The sequence below is a fragment of the Leptodactylus fuscus genome, chromosome 2 (assembly GCF_031893055.1).
Source record: "Leptodactylus fuscus isolate aLepFus1 chromosome 2, aLepFus1.hap2, whole genome shotgun sequence".
In the NCBI taxonomy this organism is placed as follows: Eukaryota; Metazoa; Chordata; class Amphibia; order Anura; family Leptodactylidae; genus Leptodactylus; species Leptodactylus fuscus.
In genome coordinates, this window is record NC_134266.1 from 59,299,934 (window position 1) to 59,318,268 (window position 18,335).

At 40.3% G+C, this 18,335-nt stretch overlaps 1 protein-coding gene across 3 annotated transcripts in view; it reads right to left on the bottom strand.

The window, feature by feature from the left end:
* SMPX (small muscle protein X-linked) overlaps window positions 1-18,335 on the bottom strand; it is a 105,126-nt gene that overhangs the window by 83,222 nt on the left and 3,569 nt on the right. The window contains exon 1 of one of the 3 annotated variants that reach the window (XM_075263865.1): window positions 10,581-10,676. The exons of the other annotated variants lie outside the window; for them this stretch is intronic. The gene's annotated coding sequence lies outside the window, so the exon portion shown is untranslated. Of the gene's footprint in view, window positions 1-10,580; window positions 10,677-18,335 lie in introns of those variants that run through there. 3 annotated transcript variants of the gene reach the window in all.

Consider the following 18,335-nt stretch of genomic DNA (forward strand, 5'->3'; position numbering starts at 1 on the left):
CTGGGATTGTCCCTTCATCTAAGCTCTCTAATATCCAAGAACTCATATACACTATGTCCTACCTCGCCCCGCTGTGAGACGGACATACGACACATTGACTTGAATGGGTGCCGTCATACGAGCGCTAACCATTGAAATCAATGGGAGGCTTTTTTCTCTATTGCTTTCAATGCGATATAATATAATATATAACCATTATTGATAATTTAGTTAAAACAAATGGGTGACAAATTCCATGTGTCGCAGTGTGAAAGGATGCAAGTCACTACAATATCAATGAATGTGAATACATAAAAGGTAAGTAGTCATTCCTATGCCGTGGGCTCCTGCAAAACACATCTGAGTCCAATGCTCAGGCTCATTCAGAACATGGATGCCCCAAAAGCAAAAGGTTCCTAATACTACTACCCTCTGGTATTACAAGTGTTCACTCTCAGAGAGAGCGCCACCCTCTGTCTGTGATAGTAACAGGTTAATGTTAACACATTGCAGTCTAGGGTGGAGTAGCTCCTATAGCATTACACTGTTACATGGACCAACATACCTCCATTACTGAGAGTGAGAAGCTCATATGTGTGGAGCCTACCCCCATAGATACTTCATATGGTGGCCCACTATATAACTGTACTCTACTCCACTCAGCTGTCAATTCGGACAATGATACTGACAAAAGAGGGTTGTCTGCCACACTCTCATGTTGAAAAGACTGTGCAATAAGGCTGTCAGCCACTATGTCTGCTCCCCCTGAGGTTTACAGTGTAAGTCTATAAAGTCTCAATGCATTTCCCTAGTTGATAGACCATCAGGAGACTGATGGAGTGTGATAAAATAGCATTGTTGCGATTAAAGCCTCATTTCCCGGTGGTGGGTGCCGATACTCATAGGGTCTGACCACTGCACTGTCAGCTTTCTAGTAGTGCATTACACCACATGTGCCCGAGGACGTGAAAGGTCCTCTTTAACCAACTAATTATAACCCCAGTACCCATCACCATCAAGGGTAACAGGAAGGCTATCATCCAATACCTGGCCATGTGGCCTAAATTGGAGGCTCTTCAAACTTTTATGGGCCAGTAATGAGCCTATGGACCACACATGTGCTGAGGCCTACTCCAGACCCACCCTGGACAACACATAGGTCGGAAGCCTGGGGCTTATACAGTGGGACTCCAGCACTCTGCCTGTCACCTTCTCGCACTCCCTTTTACCTCTAACCCACAACCCTTGTTAAGCTAGTCAAATAACTGTCCTAAAACTAGATATCTTACACAAGAAATGCACCAAATTTGAGCATTTTAAATGCAAACACATTGGTACATCTCTGTTGTGTGAAGTAAGACTAATAGACTTGGTCTATTACCAAGGCTTGACTTCCTGGAAACATATAAGATTATGCAGAAACCAAAAATAAAATAACTACTAACCAGGAGTGAATGCCAAGCAGAACACTGATAGATGATACATTTAACACAAACTGCCAGAACGGACTGATCATGGACACCTATGCTAAACAAAGCAGATGTTTGCAAATCACATATTTCACAGATAAATGTCACGATGGAGTTGGCTAGGTGACTTGTAAAGTATAGTATAGAGCTGTAGGACTGTAATAGTATGTGCTATTGGGCAGCAGAACTAGCCATTGAGGGTTAGACACGTAGTGGACAGCTCCTTTTCAGTTCATTTACTATATGGAGCAGGTCTCCTTGCACTGACTTATGTGCTCCAGTACACTACACTCTGTAATAGTAACACTCCAGACAAGAATACCTCTGTATAATATATATATATATATATATATATATATATATATATACAGTATATAGCATGCCATCTATCTATCAGAATAATATGCAAACTGACAGATAATATGTATATATACAAAACTTATACAAAAACATCAGTGAGTCCTGGGAATGGCTGACAAACATGGGTAATTACTGAAACTGATATTACCAGGACCTGTAAACAGAAGAGACGGAACAGCTGTCTCTGAAAATGGAGGACCTGGGAGAGATGAAAAAACTTTTTTTGTTTTATTCCCCCTATTACATACAAAACATTTAGGGCTCTTCTCATGCATTACATGGTAAAGTTATGGCACTAATGTTGCACTTTTACTACTTTGTCACTATAAGGGTGTGATCCTTGTAATACTATATTCAAATAGATACCACATTTCAGTCATACGTATGGCAATGTATTGGTGGTTCTTTTTAATGTTGGACATTATTTGTACTCTATTATATGGCCCTTGTTTGTGATTGGTAATATTGTATGCTATACTTACCTGTATGCTGGTTTACTTGGATGTGTTTTTTCTTTCTTTTTTTTTCATTTCATTCATGACTTATGTCCTTCTAATTATTTACATTAATAAACTTTGGATACATTTGCATTATTGGTGTTGGTAGTCTTGCCTTTATTCTTGGCAAACGTATATATATACAAAACATATGGACAACCCCTTTAAGGTTCTGGCAAGTTTTTATAGTTTTTCCATCTCTGTAATTCACAATGCATTTCCGTTTTTGTTCTTCTGTCTCCATATGAGGGTGTATGTTTTGCATGACAAATTATATTTTATATAGTACAATTACTGTGTTTAGTATTAACTATATACTCAGCATGACATAATATTATGGCACAAAGTGGTAGAGGTTGAAAGGTTTTCTGGTGCAGACCTATCCAGTGAACAGGAAGCATGTGCAGGCTCCCTATATCAAGTATTTGAAGTGGCACAGTAGCCCCATCCACTCCATAGTGGTTATTCCTGTGGCGTCACATCATTGATGGTTTAGGGCAGTGTATGGGTTATTGTCAGTATTAGCCAGTGGTCTAGGATGGGGTTACACAGAAAACAGTTAAATGTCAGAATTCCTGGTGGCCCAGAGCAATGACAGGATTAATGTAAGGATCTCTGGTGGTCTAGACCGGTGTTAAATTCTTAAATCCACTTCATTTTATCACCCTACTCACCTTTCCCACCCCCAGCGATATATTCCCTGAGATAAGTTCTTCATACATTTTTATAGTGTCATCTATTTTACTGTGTTGGTAAATTTTAGCTGTCTGGATTAACAATGAAAATAAGGTAGAGGTTTATGTGCCTCCTCTTCGGTGTTACCACATATTTTTGTTTTATTGATTTGTTACTTGACAGAAAAAAATATAAGAAATCTAGTGGAGGGTACTGGAAAGGTTAATGCTGTATACCTAGGGTCCAGGCTGTAAAAGATGATTCAGCACTGATATAGTCCTGCTTCCTGTTTGTCCCCTGGACTGATTATAAAGATGGTTTTAGGGAGGGGATAGTGAGGATCGTGCAGCTATAACTATACTGCATATTTCTCTCTATGACTAGATATGATTCAAGAGTACCCTGACTATGAAGAGGAGATTGAGCAGCCAGGTTAAGACATATATTCACTGAACATTTAGTACATTTAATATTTACACTGCTTATAACAAGCTGCAAGAACTTCTATCCATACAAATATTGCTATTATTTTATATAGAATCATTTTTATACAATTTGTAGATATATTTTTTAAATTGATAGGTTTATTTCTTTGTAATGAAACCATCTAGAACATCAGAAACTGCTATTATTCAGGGATCTTGAAACTCATTTACTATTGCAATTCATCAATAAACCATCTGAATTGCTTCTATTGCCACAGGATGACAATGTGTAAAATAATAAAAAAAGAAAATGAGTTACATGATGATCACCCTAAGGCAAACAACCTTCCTATGAACATTGGAATCTAGGGAAAAAAGATGTTCATCTAGTGAAGGAGAAAGTGTCTCAGACAAGGTGCTGAGATTTATGGGTTTAATTTGAAGTTTAGTTTGGAGCTGTGATGCTGGTAAAGTTGTAATACATTCCATTTATCTAGTATGAAATCCAGAGATATTAAGCTATAATAGATTGTCACCTGATATATTTGCTGGTTTAGGGGCCATTAAGCATAGATATAGTGATTTCCACTTAACGAACTAGTCAGAGGTGTCTTCCTTCAAATTTTGATCTATGCAAAATAGTCAGAAGTTCATTTAGAACTATGGGATCTTGGGTAGGACATATCTTAATGGATAGCACCATTTAAGCACCAAAATCCTTCTTTGAGGTATAAAACTATGATAAAGTGCTGATCACAAGGTGTCTTTCTTACCTCTAACTTGCTATACACTTCCCGTGAACTCTGTCTCTAAGGCCCCATTCAAATCTGCATTTGGGAAGTCCGCTTGGGGACCCACAAGGAAACCTATATGCATAAAAAAGCAGTTACCTAAGGAAACCCGCAGACCCCAAAGATAATAATGGGGTCCATGTGGTTTTCGTTCGGTTTCTGCACAAAACATGCGGAGAGAAAAGTGCTGCTGACAGCAGAGAAGTGGCACATTATGTGATCTCATAACATTAAATGTTCCTTACTGAGTCTAGTATTTAGCTGTTACTGTAATAGAGATCAGCTCTCCATGCACTGATTTCCAGATGAGTCTGAACCAATAAGAATATAGGGCCGTGATGGCTAACCTATGGCACGGGTGCCAGAGGTGGCACTTAGAGCCCTCTCTTTGAGCACCCATCCATGGAACAGATTATACTGTGTGGGGACCACGTGACGCAAATTGTACTGTGTGGGGATCATTGTGCAGCAGATTATACTGTGTGGGGGCCACTGTGAAGCAGATTGTACTGTGCGGGGGCCACTGTGAAGCAGATTGGACTGCGTGGGGGTCACAGTGGAGCAGAAAGCTCTATAAACCCCCATCCCATTGGTATGACCATATTTTGCAGGTCTGTAATTGTGTGCAATTGTGGATCCGCAGATTATTAAGGTAAAATTGCCGTGTTGGCACTTTGTGATAAATTAGTGGGTTTGTGGTTGCAGTTTGGGCACTCAGTCTCTAAAAGGTTCGCCATCACTGATATAGGAGCAAGAACTGATGGACTTAAAGGAACTGGTTTACATATTCATAACTTATAACTGGACTGTTGTTTAAAAAGGTTAAAGTTTTAAATAAGCTCAGGAATAAAGATTCATTCAAGCGTATTACAATGCATTATGGTGCAGGAAACATATATTTAGATCCTTTCCCAGAATGGTAATGCATGTGCATACGCACTTAAAGTGGTTGTCCAGCCACAGGAAGTTATTCCCAATTGACTGGATAGGGGTTACTTTCTGATTGGTGAGGATTCCATTGCTGCGACCCCACTGATCTCAGCAGGACAGGAGATAATTTGCTGAGTGATATGGGTCACATCCAACTTGAGAACTGTGGTGTTTTGCAACACAGCTTTCAATGGAATGGCGGAAGAAATTGGAAGGAATAGAGCAGCGCCTGTTATCCAACCATCTACTCCATTCAAAATTTGGTCCTAGTTCTCAAGATTAGTTTGGTATAACTTGTTGTGGCTGAACAACCTCTTTAAGTCCATATTCACATTATTGGGATATTGTCACTCCTTAGGGAGAGACCACCATGTAAGTGTGTGGAGTCTTATAAAGCCATTTTCACTCCACTGTGAGGGATTATGGGAAGAATATGCAAAATGTGTTTCCCAGGATGTAAATAGGGAAACGCTGCCTCTATGCTGCCCTCTATTGGAAGCAGCTCTCTTGAACATCATGCCTGACTTTCCAACAAGCCTTTAATTATAATCTGGTCTAGAAGTCTCTCACCTCGGCCAAGTCAGTTCTCCCTAGATTGTGCTGATGAGATCCAATCAGATCGAAACGGCCGTCCACAGTTGGGATGATACTAACTTGGCAAAATCCTACATCATTGCAATTAAAGGCTTGTTGGAAAGTCGGGCATGATGTTCAAGGGAGCTGCTTCCAATAGAGGACAGCATAGAGGCAGCGTTTCCCTATTTACATCCTGGGAAACACATTTTGCATATTCTTCCCATAATCCATATTCAAATGTAAGTTGTAAACTATAGCCTGAAATACCCTGCATACAATCTAAAACATCCTGGAATTTAGAATAAATACAAAATAAGTATTTTCTTGCCATTTATGTAGCTTTTGAAATGAATATATTGGAAACATCATCCACAATTAAATGCTAGCTAAATCTTAGATAAAAGTTCTATGCCGCTGCCTTGTTCCTCTGTACTGAATAATACAATGAACACATATGCTAAAAATAAAGATTGAATTAGTTTAGAAGGATGTGGATCTAGTTTCCTGTTTAGCTTGGAATAAAGATGCTCTGGCTGTGGACATTTCTATTGCAGAGTGATATTAGAAAATAAATGCAGTATAACAATATATTAGATAAGTTCTGGTCACACATTGTTTTGGGCCATATTTTTAATATATGCAGGTAGGAATATTTTTTCAGTGTATACATGCGCTGAATTTTTTCATTGTGGCTGTGTGTTCTTTTTCTGTATTTCTAATTGATATTTAATTATGTGTTGGCATTGGTTGTATTTTACAACCATAGGCTGCATGCACACGGAGTTTCGCCGGGCTTGTAAAAATACTCATTCACGGCCGTACACGCAAGCGTTGCGGATGGCTCCCGAACACTTCCCATTCACTTCAATGGGAGCGCTCGTAACGCCGTCTGATGCTCGGGTGTATAGCTAAAGGACTCTTAAGAATCCATTAGTGGCATCTACAGGCTGACAATATCATCACTTGAGATCTACTGTATTCAGGGAATCTGAAACCCTACTACTCTTAAATAGAAGACACCTCAATTATACTGTAGAGATATATTTTAAGCAATATACATCAAGATCAAAGTTTTATCACTGTCTATATTATACTACCATAATCTTAGCTACGATAGATTCATCCATAATGTAATATAGAAGACATGGGGTGACACTCCACTGAGTTATTTGCACCAAGTGTTGTGTAGCCACATCAGAAATGATACTGTTATTTTAGGTATATCTTATAATGCAACGTTTCAGGTGAAAACCCTTCATCAGACTTATACTGTAGGACAGGAGGAGAGATGTGGTCATATGTGACCCCAGAAGGAATCCCAAAACCAGAGGCCTCTAGGTCTGCAGGAAAATGCCACTGTCATTCCTGATGTGACTACACAACTTGTGAAATAAAAGCGAGTCACAAGCAGATAACTCAGGGGGAAGGCTTTCTCATGTCTTCTATATAGGACTACTACTGGGAAAGTGCCCCTCATACGTGTGCTGCCTGGCACCCATACATGCTTCATCCAGTATGTAGTCTGATTTCCTGAACCCAATGTTTCCCAAGCATGACCTAGTTCTAGATATAATCAGATAATTAATAGAGATGAGCGAGTACTGTTCGGATCAGACGATCCGAACAGCACGCTCGCATAGAAATGAATGGACGTAGCCGGCACGCGGGGGGTAAGCGGCCGGCCGCCGTCAAAGTGGAAGTACCAGGTGCATCCATTCATTTCTATGGCGCGTGCTGTTCGGATCGGCTGATCCGAACAGTACTCGCTCATCTCTAATAACAACTTTAGGCCTTATTCACACATCAGTATTTTGGTGATTTCCATCATTGATGGTGTGCCAAAACCAGGAGTGGAAATCACACAGAGATAAGGTATGGTTGAAAAATTTACACCTGTTTTGTGTCTCTGACTTGCTCCTGGGTTTGGCACACAATCATTGATGCAAATCACTGACATGTGAATAAGGCTTTAAGTCTTATGCACACGACCGCAAAATTGATCCAAAATTGCAGATAAAAGTACATTCCCATACACAAAGCTGTAGATGGTGCCTGTGCATTTAAGAGCTACAAATAATAGAGCAGGTCCTATACCTGTCTGCATTTGCGGCTCAGCCCATTCAATAGAATGGATGGATCAGACTGCACACAATCACACATGAAGCATTATGGTATGTTCACAAGTAGGAATTTGTCGCTGATTTGGGGGCGTATTCCGCCCCTGAATCTGTGGTAGATTACACCCTAAATCTCCTTACCAAAATCTCCTTACCATTGTTTTCAAAAGGAGGCAAAGAATGCAGCAGAACACAAGCATCCTGTGGCCTCGTTCACATTTGCGTTGGCAATCTGTTCAGGGCGGTCCCCATAGGGACTGACCCGAACGGACTACCGAAAGCATTGGTTAGCGGTGTACAGTGAAAGCACACGGCCCCATAGACTATAATGGGGTCTGTGTGCTTTCCACTTGGTCTTCGCATGAGTCATGCAGACAGGAAAGTAGGTAGATTGTGAACTACTTTTCTGTCTGCATGTTCCATGCGGAGACAGTGCGGAAAGCACCCGGATCTCATTATAGGCTATGGGGTCCGTGTGCTTTCACTGTACACCGCTAGCCAATGATTTCAGTAGTCCGTTCGGATCAGTCCCTATGGGGACCCCCCGAACGGATTACCGACGCAGATGTGAACGAGGCCTATTTGATCTTGACACGGATTCTGTGTATGATTTTGCAGATGATTCTGCGGCTTAAGTCTCCCTGACTTTCATCTGGGCCTAGTCAGCAGTGGAAATCAGGGCCATCAGCATTCCATAGTGGTTAGACTGTGGCCGAATATGGCGGTGGAAAATGAACAGGAATTTCTCATCATTGTCCACTGTGTGAATGTAGCTTTAGGATGCTTTCACACGGTCAGTGTTTGGTCAGTGATTTTCATCAGTAATTGTGAGCCAAAATTAGGAGTGGGTTGAAAACACAGAACAGGTGTAAATCTATTGATTACACATAATCTGTGTGTGGCCGCTGCTCCTAATTTTAGCCCTGATGATTGAGCAAAATCACTGTTCAATAACTGGGCATGTGAAACTAGCCTTAGAATAGATGTCCTTGATAATATTGCAGTCTGAAATCTACATCAGCAGACTTAGGTCAGTCATACACTTTAGATTTCAGACATCCATTATGCCGATGTCCAATGGCGATGGGATTATTTGTACGGCTGATCCCACCAACAACATTAACAACTAAACTGCCCTTATATCAGGCTGCAAACTGCAGAATATAAGTCATATAACCTAGTGCTGGAGACAGTGTTACTCCTCTGTGCATACACATAACAGCTTATTTAGGAAAGTTACACACCATATAGTTTATTTTTCTATTTATTCTGCGATCATTTCTTAATTTATTTGTTGATAGAATTTTATCTTGGTTCTTATTGGGGAAGGGGATTGTAAAAGTAAAATTTGACCCTTTCCTATCCAAATTATTTGGCCTAATGTTACATTGCCTACCATTGCCACCCATATCGTGTTACAATAAAGTGAAATATGAGTAAGTCCCACATTCATTGAGAATCTGTGTAAAGCTATGCGTGCTTGTTTCACTATTGAACAAACTCTTAATCCTCAGTCTTTTTATAGCAGTGACTTAGCAAAATGCCCCTTCAGTGCCCTGCACGAGAAATATGATCCAGAAAATGATGTTCAATGTATTCATCGCTCTGCTCAGTTTGACCTTTGCTGCAACACAATATTCTAGGTGTATGAGCAAGTTTCTGCTGTAAGAAACTTTCCATCTTTGCCAGACTGTGATATTTGCTATATATTGTAGAATGAATTCATGGAAAAAGTCTTGTCTTTTTCTGCAGAGTAACAATGCTTGCGATTGTCATATAATAGATATATGGGTCCATTACTTTGCGTAGAAGACACGGCTTATTGTTATGTTTGTTGTGTATTTTTGACTCTTTGTCATGTTTGATCAGGAAGATAAACACTTCAATTTTCATATACTTTATGGCGCTGTCAGCCGTGGAACTTTACATGATCAAACTCTATGGAAAACATCCGCACCTCTGTTTACTTATGTCAATGGTGAACTGGAAGAGGTCATGTCAAATAAATCGTTTCAGGTTGTAGTAAGCTGCAAATACAATCAGAGCAAAGACTTCTGTATACAAATCTATTGTACATCTGCCACCTGCTCCTATATGCTGTGTACATTCAGAGCTATTAGGATGTGATCTCAATAGGTCCATTACTGTGCTCTCATTCATTTGCTATATCTTTATAATGGTTAGAGCACTATCCTGCTGATACCAAGCTGCAAAACCCCTGACTAAATAGAATTAAAGGGAACTCATCACATTAAAAATGCAGTCCAATCTGTAGATATAATGTTATAAAACAGAAGGAGCTGTGCAGATAGTATACCCTGCCATTTATTCATGGAAACATCTACTCATTCTGGGCTTAAAAATCCAGTGGGCGATGATAATCTGTGACTGTCTATTATTGTATGAGCATGCATACAGAGATAGCTGTCAATCAGTAATTTGGACCACCCACATGACTACTAGCAAACAATGAGTAGATGTTTATAATAAAAACTTAATAGTTATACCTAATATATCCCCGCAAATATGTATATCAATCTGTTCCAATTCTCCTGCTCAAAAAAATGCTGCCTAGAGATTGGACTGCGTTTTCAATGTGATGTATTCCCTTTAAATGCTAAAATTCCAGCTGGTGGTTGTCACCTCTAGAGGCAATAGGTCATAAACTTCCTCTAGTTGAGGTGTAAGCAACCATAATATTTTACTTAATGGGGTTATACCAAGATTTGAAGTTATCCCCTATTGATAGGATATGAAATACCTTCTTATCCTGTGAGTGAGGGTCTTTTACTGCCATTCCGAGAGGAGCGGTAGGCGAAGAACGTGCCCAGCCACTTCATTCAATCTCTGTTAAAGTACTGGAGATTGCTGAGCTCTGTCATCTCTGGAATTCCCATAGAGAATGGAGCAGCAGGGTGCAGGCTTGACCGGGAGCACCAAAATCCCATTCTCAGGATTGTGGGGGTCTCAGTGGTAGGATAGGGGATAATTTCAATAGGGGATATCGATCGGGGAGAATTTCAAAACTTGGTACAACACCTTTAACTCTATGGCTATAAAGTGAAGTTGGATTTCTGTTTCAGAACAACAGAGTCACATTCTTTACGAAAATACATAATGACATTTATTGGAACAGAATTTTGTACCTAAAATGCAATGGTGTTAAATAGGGCACATTCACATAAGAGCCTTAATCACATGACCTTATTTCAGATCCATATTTTGCTCAGATTCCTAAGTACAGTGCTCATGTAAGCATAAATTTCATGCCCTTCTCATGCTAGATAGAAACACCATAAGTTTTATTTTTACGTGTATAGTACTCTCCATAGAATACACAATCAAGATATGTTCCTTTAACAGCTTCAATGTAACAACTATGAATCCCTTTGGATGAAGGTTACAGTATGAATCACAACTGCCCCAATGCATCTGAAATGAAAATGTAATACAATCTGCAGTAGTTTCAGTTACATATATTTATAGCTCCTATGCAGATCTATGTTTCCCAACAGTAACAGATAAGAAACAAACTATGAGTTGAACTCCCTCCCATCTGCCTTATATCTGTTATAAAATTGCCAATACAGTAATTTCTCAAAGCTGCAGGAACTGTCTGATAACAGAGAGCAGTAGGACAAAGTATCTAAATCCTACACAGCACTGAGAGATAAGGGCCTAAGGTTTCGCAAACAACTTCATTAGAGCCCACCGCAAGGCCAGTTGGTCTTTTCAGTATCTGTGGACCAGGTTATTGATATAGTAGCTTAATGTAAGAAATACATGTACTATAAATCTGAAATCAAACCAGAATCCAACAACAAGTCACAAGGCAGGTCAGGCTAAGAGAGCAGAATCAAAAGAGTAAACATATCTGAGAGTTCAGAGGTAACGGCAAAATCAGAAGACAAAGGAATATCCAGTAAATAAGTCATAGTCAGTATAACGGCAAACAAGAAGGACAAACAGAGAACAAGAGCCTCAATAGCAAGTATTAACAAACTAATGCTAAGGCTCATGGCGGATCCTGAACAGACTTATATCCCTGCTCATTGGTTCAGCATCACAGAGTTCTGATTGGCTACAGAGTCGGAGAACGCTTGATACTTTGGCATGGCAACCTTAAAGCTAGCAGCGCTGTATTGATAACAAACTGAGCAAGAAGTAGGGGACAGATAAAAGAGACTATGACTACAGCAAAAAGAGCAGACTACACAGTTTGTTTGTTGTCTGTTACCATGGAGATACATATCTGCATAGAAGCTGTAGATACATAATCCATTTTCGAAGACCAAATACAGTTTCATTTTTCACAATAAATACATTGGGACAATAAAAATGCATGTACAGATTTACTTAGTCTTGGAGATTTTTGGGCACTGACAAAAAAAAGTACTTTAGAGTAAACCTCAAAAAAGTGAAAAACATCCATTGCCAAGATAAGCATTGTATCGCAATATAATAGCAACAGTCTGTGTGTTAATACAGTGCAACCTTTGGCCATATGGCTACACTGAGACCACAACATATATCTAACTGGTAGAATCTAGTACTTACTGGTTAATGACTTGGATGGATGTACAGTCCTATGAAAAAGTTTGGGCACCCCTATTAATCTTAATCATTTTTAGTTCTAAATATTTTGGTGTTTATAACAGCCATTTCAGTTTGATATATCTAATAACTGATGGACACAGTAATATTTCAGGATTGAAATGAGGTTTATTGTACTAACAGAAAATGTGCAATATGCATTAAACCAAAATTTGACCGGTGCAAAAGTATGGGCACCTCAACAGAAAAGTGACATTAATATTTAGTAGATCCTCCTTTTGCAAAGATAACAGCCTCTAGTCGCCTCCTGTAGCTTTTAATCAGTTCCTGGATCCTGGATAAAGGTATTTTGGACAAACAATTCAAGTTCAGTTAAGTTAGATGGTCGCCGAGCATGGACAGCCCGCTTCAAATCATCCCACAGATGTTCAATGATATTCAGGTCTGGGGACTGGGATGGCCATTCCAGAACATTGTCATTGTTCCTCTGCATGAATGCCTGAGGATTTGGAGCGGTGTTTTGGATCATTGTCTTGCTGAAATATCCACCCCCGGCGTAACTTCAACTTCGTCACTGATTCTTGAACATTATTCTCAAGAATCTGCTGATATTGAGTGGAATCCATGCGACTCTCAACTTTAACAAGATTCCCGATGCCGGCATTGGCCACACAGCCCCAAAGCATGATGGAACCTCCACCAAATTTTACAGTGGGTAGCATGTGTTTTTCTTGGAATGCTGTTTCTTTTTGGACGCCATGCATAACGCCTTTTTTTATAACCAAACAACTCAATTTTTGTTTCCAAAATGAAGCTGCCTTGTCCAAATGTGCTTTTTCATACCTCAGGCAACTCTATTTGTGGCGTACGTGCAGAAACGGCTTCTTTCTCATCACTCTCCCATACAGCTTCTATTTGTGCAAAGTGCGCTGTATAGTTGACCGATGCACAGTGACACCATCTGCAGCAAGATGATGCTGCAGCTCTTTGGAGGTGGTCTGTGGATTGTCCTTGACTGTTCTCACCATTCTTCTTCTCTGCCTTTCTGATATTTTTCTTGGCCTGCCACTTCTGGGCTTAACAAGAACTGTCCCTGTGGTCTTCCATTTCCTTACTATGTTCCTCACAGTGGAAACTGACAGGTTAAATCTCTGAGACAACTTTTTGTATCCTTCCCCTGAACAACTATGTTGAACAATCTTTGTTTTCAGATCATTTGAGAGTTGTTTTGAGTAGCCCATGATGCCACTCTTCAGAGGAGATTCAAATAGGAGATCAACTTGCAATTGGCCACCTTAAATACCTTTTCTTATGATTGGATACATCTGGCTATGAAGTTCAAAGCTCACTGAGGTTACAAAACCAATTTTGTGCTTCAGTAAGTCAGTAAAAAGTAGTTAGGGGAATTCAAATCAATAAAATGATAAGGGTGCCCATACTTTTGCATCGGTCAAATTTTGGTTTAATGCATATTGCACATTTTCTGTTAGTACAATAAACCTCATTTCAATCCTGAAATATTACTGTGTCCATCAGTTATTAGATATATCAAACTGAAATGGCTGTTGCAAACACCAAAATATTTAGAACAAAAAATGATTAAGATTAATAGGGGTGCCCAAACTTTTTCATAGGACTGTATACCAACAAGGGTTGCTGAGCCATAGCTAGGGCTGTTCCTGGAGCCTCGAACCACAATGTCATTGCCAGCTCTGAAAGTGATCTCTCGCTGTCTGAACTAGTGATAACATCCAATCTTAACTAAATGTAGTTCTCTGATGTTTTAAAGAGGACCTTTCGGTCCTCAGGCACACACGGTTTTATATACCACTAGGAATCCAACAGTGCGATGAATTTAATGCACTGTTGGCTTTCCCGCTATGTGCCCTGGTGGGGGAGATAACGGTGGCATTAGTTTCGGCACTGATCTCTCCACACTGTCAGAAGGGCGTTCCTGTCAGTCTAGCATCATCAGTGGAATGTGAGGAATGCCCCCTTCCCCCCGACAGTACTCGTCCTTGTACTGGGGGAGTTGTTCCTCAGAACTCAGCATCATCAATGGGTGGTAAGAAACACCCGTCTGACAGTACAAGGCTATGTACAAGTACTGTCGGGGGGTCGGGCGTTTCTCACAGCCCAGCGATGACGATAAACTGTCATGAATGCCCTTTTGATGATTGGAAGATTGATGCCAAAATTAACGGCACTGATATCTCTAGCCCAGAGCACATAAGGCTGAGTTTAGATAGGGCTTTTTGGTCAGGATTTTGACACAGAATCCACGTAAAAATCCTGCTCAAACAAACGCCTCCCATTGAAATCAATGGGAGCCGGTCATTTTCTTTTTCTGCGAGCGGTTTGTTCCCGCTCGTGGAAAAAAGAAGCAGCATGCTCTTTCTTCAGGCGAATTCTGCAGCTGATTCAGCCGCGGACATCCGCCTCGCGACACCTACCTCTCAACTAGGTCCATTCATTTGGCCCTAATCCGGAGCGGAAAGCACTGCACTACATCCAGGCGAGGCTAGCCACTTTTTGGTTTGGAATCTGAGACAGCCTCCGCGTCAAATTCCGGACCAAAAAACCCCATCTGAACTCAGCCTAAAGGAAAAGCCGACATGTTGGCTTTTTAGCGGTGTATAAAACTGCATGTGCCTGAGGACATGAAAGGTTGTCTTTAAGTGCATTATGAAAAGTCATCCACATCATAAAACATGGAGGTAGCTAAAGCTACTCAGGAACGTTCAAGCCAAATATTAGTTGAGAGATTCTTTTTGCACTTAAAGTTCTCTTCACAAACATAGATAAAGTTAGAAGAAGAGTGAGGAGAGTTTGAGTATCATACAAGTATATTGCTGATAGGAATCCATCTACATACATCTGTAAATAGCCTGTATCTGCTGTCAGAGGTGCCAAGAGCAAATATGTAGGGTGGAAAACAAGCAGCTTGGCATTTGGTTATTTTGTGATCTATAATTAGGATGACGGTAGATCACATGGAAGAGATTCCTTCTAAGCCGTAGTCTTATAAGTCTCATTAGATCCAGTTTGACTGTACATTGTTCAGTCTATTCAGATGGTAAATACTCTAAATTCTGTATACATACAATAGTGATTTTCAAATTGTCTTGCAAAGCCATTAAAACAATCCTACAAAATCTCTTAAGATGTGTAAATGATTCTGAGGGTTTTTATTGCTGTAACTCCTTTATGACCCAGGGTGACTAGTGAGCCCCTAACATACCAAGCCCTACAAGACAGTGACATGGTACAGTACACTCCCCGCACTACATACAGATACAAGCATTGATAGGTAGTGTAGACCATCTCACATAGCCTATACCCTCATATAATAAAGTAGGTAGAGTATTTAACAAACTATTCATTATATATCACCTGTCTCATAGAGCTAAGGAAACCTAGCCTAAGGCAAGAGCAGGTCAGCGGGCTACTCTACAGGATAGAAACGCTCCAATGTAAGTGCTAGGCAGTAAGCTAATACTGAAAAATGTGTATCAGTAAAGTTTTATGAATTTGCCTTCAGCCCAGTGTGATTTCTACGGGTGGGCCTAGACCATCAATGGCTGCAATCTGTCAAGGAACTTGGAATCAAGTGACCAATTTTACCACACTACACCCAGAGGGGAAAATAAGGATTACTTTTAGACTTGTGAGGTCCTCCATGGAGAAAGTAAGAGAAAGACGGATATAGAAGAAGGACCTGAATAGATGATGCTTATCAGAACCAGACAACCCATGTCATGATTTTCTACTCAATCCCACAATTTCTTTCACAAAGATAAATTGACATTCATAATGTTATTACTTGCCAGTAATAGGATCTTTTGTTGGTCCTGACCTGTAACAGGACAGGCATGTTTCAAGGTGACCTGTCAGTATCTTCTCACTCCACCCAGACAACCATGTGAAAAGAAGCTGATAGGTTCCCTTTAAGACGCTAAATATTTCTGTAGCTGTTTCCTTAAAGGATCCACTGGAGCTAAACTGCACTTTTCTGACTTGACACATGACTATATTGGTGTAGATCAGGGGTGCTCACACTTTTTGAGCATGTGAGCTACTTTAGAAACTGACCAAGGGATAAGATCTACTATCCACTTCTTGTAGGCGGGGGTGGGGAGGGGCCGGGGTGGGTCATGGGCGGGGCCTGTGGGCGGGGAGGAGCGTGAGAGCAGGAGACAGCTCTCCGGTGTCTGCTTGTTCACAAAGCAGGCTGAGAATCATCTCCGGACAGTGTCCGGAGATGATTCTCAGCCTGCGCTGTCAACAAGCAGACACCGATCCCGCAATCGACCCATACGTCCTTCGAGATTGACTGGTAGATCGCGATTGACGTATTGGGCACCCCTGGTGTAGATCATCATCCTCAGCTTACACTAATACTGCGAATGAAGAGCGTCATCATCTTAGTAAATAGATCTAGTTAGTTTGATCATAGATTTCTGCTTGGCTCATATGTATAAAAAATATTTCAGCAGACTCAAAAGCAGGGGCATATCTTGAGGGGGTGCAGTGGAACCTTAGCGGGCCTATAAGACGTCTCTTCCCAGTATGACATGGACAGTATTATAAAGATACATTATAGTTGGGGGGGAGCCTGATACAGATTTTACATAGGACCCAGTAACTTCATGATACACCTCTGTCGAATATGTATAGGATCCCGTAACTAGACTGGCTTATCAACTTTTTCATGAATGTACTATCCAGTACACCTCTACCTTCTACAGTACAGCCATTGGTGTGTGAGAACTGAATGGGAGTCGTGAGAGTAAAACATGGAGCAAGCTTGATTTAGTTAAGTCTCTTATTTTGGCTTCTTATTTCAGATCTGAAGGAGAGAGATGGATGCTACATACTTCTAGAAGACTGACAGAGATGATGATGTCATGTGATGTCCTTGCACCGAGTCAAGTGTATTGGCCGTGGACCATCATCTTTATGCTTAGATTTTCTGTGCCTATAGTATCTCCAGTGTCCATTATAACACTTTATATAATAAAGTATACTTAATAGTGTGGAAGAAGTTACATTTCCATTTCAGCTAAAGCAATACACAGTACATTTATAAAATGCAGAAATGGAAACAAATTAGAGACTTGGCGGAGTACAACAGAAAGTACTTTGAATTGATATTGTCATCTTAAAAACCTCAAGTATAACAATATGGTTTAAGATGCCTTAGCAATGCTGCCAGGTATTGCAGCTTTGCCCTAGTCATTGGAGTGATACAAAGCTGCAATACCCAGAACAGCCACTACTAATACTACATTGTGTAGCGTGGAACAGTATGGGTGCATTCACACTGAGTAAACGCTAGCTTATTTTGTAGAGTAAAATTACACTTGTAAATTTTGCTATCCCATTGACTTCAATTACATTTTACAGGCGTATTTTTACAGGCGTATTTTTACAGGCGTATTTTTTACAGGCGTATTTTTACACTTGTAAAAAAATATCATTAAAGTCAATGGGATAGCAAAATTTACAAGTGTAATTTTACTCTACAAAATAAGCTAGCGTTTACTCAGTGTGAATGCACCCTATAAATGAAGAAGGGGAGACAACTGTAGCAAGACTTTTGCTGCCCCTTCAAATCGCTTATTGACAGAGGTGACAAGTAGGACCCCCTCCAGGATAGGAATAGGCCAACAATTTTAAAGAACTGGATAATCCACTTAAATATTTGCTGGAATATGTTGAGAATTTTACAAAATTGAAAGTCTATGCTGGACCCTAAACATTAATTTGGTGGTTATCTCAAATAAATTGGCAGATAGCCCAAGTTAAGATGTTTTTAACTGGCCCATAGGGAACATAATGCAACATGTTACTAAGGCTATGTGACTGTAGACCTTGGCTGCTTTCATGAATAATAAATCTAGCGGGGGCCAATGGACACTCCTCCTGCACACCCTCGGCACTTTCCTGAAAAGGGCAGTGC